Source organism: Schistocerca americana, chromosome 10 (genome assembly GCF_021461395.2).
Source record: "Schistocerca americana isolate TAMUIC-IGC-003095 chromosome 10, iqSchAmer2.1, whole genome shotgun sequence".
Taxonomy (NCBI): domain Eukaryota; kingdom Metazoa; phylum Arthropoda; class Insecta; order Orthoptera; family Acrididae; genus Schistocerca; species Schistocerca americana.
Window position 1 is genome coordinate 142581387 of NC_060128.1, and position 6633 is coordinate 142588019.

Here is a 6633-nt window from a genome sequence, read left to right on the forward strand (position 1 = left end):
GTAAAAATAACTCCATCTTCGCCATTCCTGTATTTCTTACATCACTTCTAGCATGTCATCTTTCGTCAAATTCACTGAGCAAGCTGTCACAGTGATTAGCAGCTTGGACTCACTTTCGGGAGGACGTTGGTTCAAATCCGCTTCCGGCCATACAGATATACTTTTTCCTTCCGTGATTTCCCTCTTCGAGTGAAGTGCCTACAGCGGTACTCATTATTCCACATCCCCAGACAACTTCAAACGCATGTCATCATTCCCCAGTAATTCATTCTCCCACTTCTTTGCACTCTGATTATTCCTGACAATTCTCTTAAACGTCAGCCTACTACGCATCCTTACTAATTTGTAATCCGAGTCAGTGTTCCTATGTACGCCTCACAATCCTATATCTGATTTCGGAAACTCTGCCTGATGATGATGCACTCCAACTGAAAGCTTCTCTTATATCCAGGCCTTTTCAAAGTAAAGATCCTTCCCTTGAGACCTCTGAATACTGTATTTGCTGTTACTATGTGAGATTTATTGCAGTGCTTAATTGCTCCTGCTCCTTATTTCTGCTACCAAGCTAACATTTTCCCGAAACTCTTTCTTCTGTTACTTTCCTTACCAATGCGTTCCAAACCATGACAATTATTAAATTATTATCTTCTGAATTGGCAGTTCAATATCTTCATTTACTTCATCTCCTCATCATCTGCCAGTGACGACGGCATGTACATCTGAGCTGTTGTTGCTGCCATTGGCTTGTTCTCGATTCTGATGAGAACAACCTCACCATTGAACTGTTCGAAGTAACTCACTGGCTGCAGTGCTCTACCACCCCCGTTATAACATTTTCTGCTGCTGTTACCCTATTTTCAACTGTCCAGAAGTTCGTATCTTCTTTCTATTTCACTTTACTGAACTTCACTATATCTATACTGCGCTTCTCTATTTCCTTTCTCACATTTTCTAGCTTTCCTGCCACGCTCAAACTTCTGATATTCCACACTCCGACTTGAGTTTGTTACCAATACGTCGTTATTCAATCTTTTTCTCATCATGCCCCCCCCCATTAATAGTCCCCTCCTACAGATCCAAATGGGGGACTTATCCGGACTCTTTTGCCACTGGAGAAATCATCATCACAATTTTTCAATTACATGCCACATGTCCTATGGGCATATTTAACGTCTCTTTAATGCAGTGGTTTCCATTGCCTTCTGCAATCTCATGCCGCTGATAATTGCTGATTTTTTCGCCTTTTAGGGACTGTTTCCCACCGCAAGGGCAAAAGAGGACCCTCTCTGACAAGGTCGTTGGCAGACTGAGGGTAACTTCTTACGCCAGAAGCCTTCGCCACCAATACTGATGATTTTAATTCAGAATTTAAGCAGTGGCTTTAAGAAAAGACTTCATAACACTTAGGTCAATATGCAGTGTTGTCAAATTTCTCTTCTTCAGGAAAGCTTTCCTTGCCATAGCCAGTCTACATTTTATATCCTCTCTACTTCGGCCATCATCAGTCATTTTGCTGCCCAAATACAGATCTCATCTACTACTTTAAGTGTCCGAATCTAATTCCCTTACCATCACTTGATCTCTTTCGACTACATTCCGTTATCGATATCTAGCTTTTATTGATATTTACCTTATATCCTACTTCCAAGCTACTCTCCATTCCGTTCAACCGCTATTCCAAATCATTTGCTGTCTCTGATAGAATTACAGTGTCCTCGGCAAACCTCAAAGTTTTTATTTCTGCTCCTTGAACTTCAATTCCTACTCCAAATTTTTCTTTAGTTTCCTTTACTGCTTGCTCAATGTGAAAATTGAATAACATCGGGAACAGGCTAAGATCTTGCCTCACTCCCTTCTCAACCATTGCTTCCTTTTCATTCCTCTTGACCCTTATAATTGCTGTCTGGTTTCTGTACAAGTCGTAAATAGTCTTTCGCTCCCTGTATTTTACCCCTGCTAACTTCAGAATTTCAAATAGACTTTTCCAGTCTACGTTGTCAAAAGCTTTCTACAAATGCTATAAACACAGGTTTGCTTTATCTTAACCAGTCTTCTAAGATGAGTCGTAGGCTCAGTATTCCCTCACGTGTTCCTACATTTCTCTAAAATCCAAACTGATCTTCTCCGAGGTCAGCTTCTAGCAGTTTTTCGATTATTATCTAAAGATTTCGTAAAAAAAGAGGGGGAACATAATCTAACACATTTTTATATTTATATAAGACCGGTGCTTTACATTTTATAGCTAGTTTGAAAACACATGAACCTGTGTTCAGTGTATGCCGCCTTTAGGTATGAACTATATGTATTTCGCATAAATTCGGTTAGATTACTAATAAGCCTTGTTAAATATTGCACTTATTTTTAGGTTTTAATATAAACTTTCTTTTGTATCGTTATAGAATCTGGAGGTGGTCATTGTATGACCGAAACCGGTTATGAGTGTGTTATAAGAATGTAATTGCGCCTATAAATAAACAAAAAATTTTTACAAAATAATCAATCACCCACTCCATTGACAAAATGTCGTTTTTTCCAAAATAAAGATTTCGTGTTAGTATTTTGCAACCATTATTTATTAAACTGATAGTTCGGTAATTTTCAGGCCTGTCAGCAACTGCTTTCTTTGGGATTGGATTTATTAAATTCTTCTTTAGGTCTCAGGGTATTTCGCCTGCCTCATACATCTTCCACACCAGATGGAAGATTTTTGTCAGCTCCTGCTCTCCCAAGTCTGTTAGTAGTTCTGACAGAAAGTCTCCTACTCCGGGGTCCTTGTTGCAACGTAAGTCTTTCTGTGCTCTGTTTTCGTTCATACTTCCCTTAAAATCCTACTTCTCTTTTATCTACGTTTCCGCGCTTTTCAGCTGATGTCACTGAGAAGACACATGCTGCGGTACATATACTTGCAGTTCACACCTGCCAGTGTTTATGTGCGACTTTTGTGTATATTGACAGATATTTATTTATCCTGCATATTATGGGGCATTTTCAGCTTGAAATTATGTATTCCTCCGTCTAAATTAGAAGAGTTTCACCAGCTGCGACTTGGTCGCGTATACAAACAGTGATCCAATACTGTCAAATACTTTTTATTCCAGTCTTTGATCACAATATGAATTCTTTAGACGATGGCCGGTTTCAGTCCGTAATGACCATCCTCAGATCATTTTCACACCATGTCCTAAAGTGATAAGGCCATAATGGCATCGTCAAAACATATAAATGTATGACGATGCTATGCTGATTATATTTATGTTTTGACGATGCCATTATGGCCTTATCACTTTAGGACATGGTGTAAAAGAGATCTGAGGATGAAACTTCCTGGCAGATTAACACTGTGTGCCGGACCGAGACTCGAACTGGGGACCTTAGCCTTTCGCGGGCAAGTGCTCTACCAACTGAGCTACCGAAGCACGACTCACGCCCCCTCCTCACAGCTTTCATTCTGCCAGTAACTCGACTCCTACCTTCCAAACTTCACGGAAGCTCCGCTGTAGAGTGAAAATTTCATTCTAGAAACATCCCCTAGGCTGTGGCTAAGCCATGTCTCCGCAATATCCTTTCTTCCAGGAGTGCTAGGTCTTCAAGGTTCGCAGGAGAGCTTCTGCGACGTTTGGAAGGTAGGAGACGAGGTACTGGCGGAATTAAAGCTGTGAGGACGGGGCGTGAGTCGTCCTTGGGTAGCTCAGTCGGTAGAGCACTTGCCCGCGAAAGGCAAAGGTCCCGAGTTCGAGTCTCGGTCCGGGACACAGTTTTAATCTGCCAGGAAGTTTCATATCAGCGCACACTCCGCTGTAGAGCGAAAATTTCATTCTAGATCTGAGGATGGTCATTACGTACTGAAACCGGTCATCGTCTAAAGAATTCATATTGTGATCAAAGACTGGAAGAAAAAACATTTAATTAGAAGAGTGTGTAGAATAATTAATTACATTTCCTCAGCTTCGTAAGCATTACATTTGTTTCATTGATAGTGTTCTGCGTTGACAAAAAGCTTATTTTTCAGATTCGTTAGTTTCGTCTTCTACTGTGATGATGGAAAGAAGAACGAAAAGCAAATTAGAAATGAAATATTAATACCAGTGCCACAGCGCACTGAACACACCACTCCACCCGCATTCTAGCCAGAAGTACCGGGTGATCAAAAAGTCAGTATAAATTTGAAAACTGAATAAATCACGGAATAATGTAGATAGAGAGGTACAGATTGACACACACGCTTGGAATGACATGGGGTTTTATTAGAACCAAAAAAATACAAAAGTTCAAAAAATGTCCGAGAGATGGCGCTTCATCTGATCAGAATAGCAATAATTAGCATAACAAAGTAAGACAAAGCAAAGATGATGTTCTTTACAGGAAATGCTCAATATGTCCACCATCATTCCTCAACAATGGCTGTAGTCGAGGAATAATGTTGTGAACAGCACTGTAAAGCATGTCCGGAGTTATGGTGAGGCATTGGCGTCGGATGTTGTCTTTCAGCATCCCTAGATATGTCGGTCGATCACGATACACTCGCGACTTCAGGTAACCCCAAAGCCAATAATCGCACGGACTGAGGTCTGGGGATCTGGGAGGCCAAGTTTAACATTTTAAAATGTTCGGATAGTAAGTTGCCGCCTCTTTATCTAAGAATAGATGATGAATGCAGCTAGCCGCTATCTCTGTGTAATGTCTTGCCTGTATAGACGTGTATCTGTTGCCTTTAAGATCCCTTCACCTTCACACATAAATCTATACAGTAAAGTAAGGCCCTCTCAGTTCTCGGCTGATCCGTGATGAGTCAGGCGAAAAATTAGACTAATGGAGGATTATTAGTATTATCTATATTTTCATTCGCTCTCTCTCTCTTTCTCTCCTTTATCTGTGTACAGTTTTAATACAATATTTCATTACGTGAAATCAGCCAAATAGAATCTTTGGTGGAGTCCTTCGTCTTGGTAATCAGCGGCTGGCTTGCTGTAAGAGATCTTTACATTTATTATTACTGTTAAACACTGCAGTCAGTCGGGAGAATCAATCGTTTGGACAATTTGTTCCTTTTACGAAAGATTGCTAACGCCAGATGTGTACGAAGCCTTTTTGGACGATTTAACACAGACTCAGTGATTGCAGCCTCTCTTCGACACAGCTGAAACTTCCCCACTAATTACAGGGCCAACGTGATCAACAAATGATTCAGAAAAAACTCATTCGTTCATTGAGTCCAGAACAAAAAAGTCACAAACCTTATTTATGGAGGAAATCGTGTATTAAATCCATCTCCATTACATGTCCAGATCTCCGGTGATTCCACGCCTTAATTATTTTCCTTTTACAATCTCTTTCTCTTCAAAACAAACCGCTAGCGGCACAAATGTTAATTGACTCGCTTTAGCGAGAAGAAAAGCAGAATGTGTATCTCTCAGAAACACGTCAATCCCTCAACCGATACTCCAGAAGCTCTCCTAGTTACCGCTCTAACAACCATGGAGAATCCATATATGCATCTCTGTTATTTCAAAGAATAAACGCACTAGAAAATACTTTGGCGTCGACGAGCTGTCGCCGCATATATTACGAGAAAATCAGACCAGATAACTTTTCCAAAGTGAATGAATGTGGATGGTTTGATTGAAAATGATTAATTGGTGCGTGGTAGAGGGTATTTGCTGTAGGGACACACAAGCTTGACGAAAGTGGCGGCTGAGCACACGATCATCACCAAACGACGCGCGCAAGAGATCTTTCACGCGTCTAGCGATATCAGGTGGAGCGCCATCCTGCATTTTGGTTCTAATAAAACCCCACGTCATTCCAAGCATGTATGTCAATTTTTACCTCTCTATCTACATTATTCCGTGGTTTATTAAGCTTTCAAATTTATACTGACTTTTTGATCACCCGGTATATTCACCGTTCGCCTGCCACAGACTTAACTCATTTCTGATGTGGCGTAATCTTTGCAGCGAAATTTCCAGCGCGTTATTTTCGGCCGAGTAGCGTAGAGGCGTTAGCAACAGCTGCACTGCAACGCTCTCGTAGCGCGCATGCGCGCACGCGCCTACGTCATGTCCGGTTCCGTCTGCTGTCCCAATTAGCGGAAGCGGCCGACCGGCGACGCAGCCTTCGCGAGGGTGACATATCGATATCTCGCGCGAGCCGAGACACGTTAATTGGCCCCGTGGCTGTCATCTGCGCATGCGCGCGTCCGGTCCTGCCAGCTGAAGGTTGTCGCCTGGCACGGAAAGAGTTGGGGAGGGGAGGGTTCGTGGTTCGGAAGAAGGAACTACAGAACCCGTCTCCGGCTGTCAGACGGGGAAAATTAATTTTCGAGGCGGTGCGATTACAATCGACGCATCTTCATTTATAACTTTAAGTTTGTAATGTGGAATAATAGGGCGCTTCTCATTTGGTCGTCTTTTTTCCTTTCTCTCGTCCGTACCTCTCCTCCTACACTTTTACCCGCCACCCACCTGACATGTTTCTGCTTCCTGTCAAACTGGGCCCTCGTCTCGTTTTTATCTCCTGAGAACCGAGTTTCTTAATTAGTCCTATTCCTAACGGTGAAGGGCGAGACATACATTTTGTTAAGTGTAGCAGAGCCCAAAACCGTAACTGAATTGTGTATCGCTGGTGTCCCCAAAG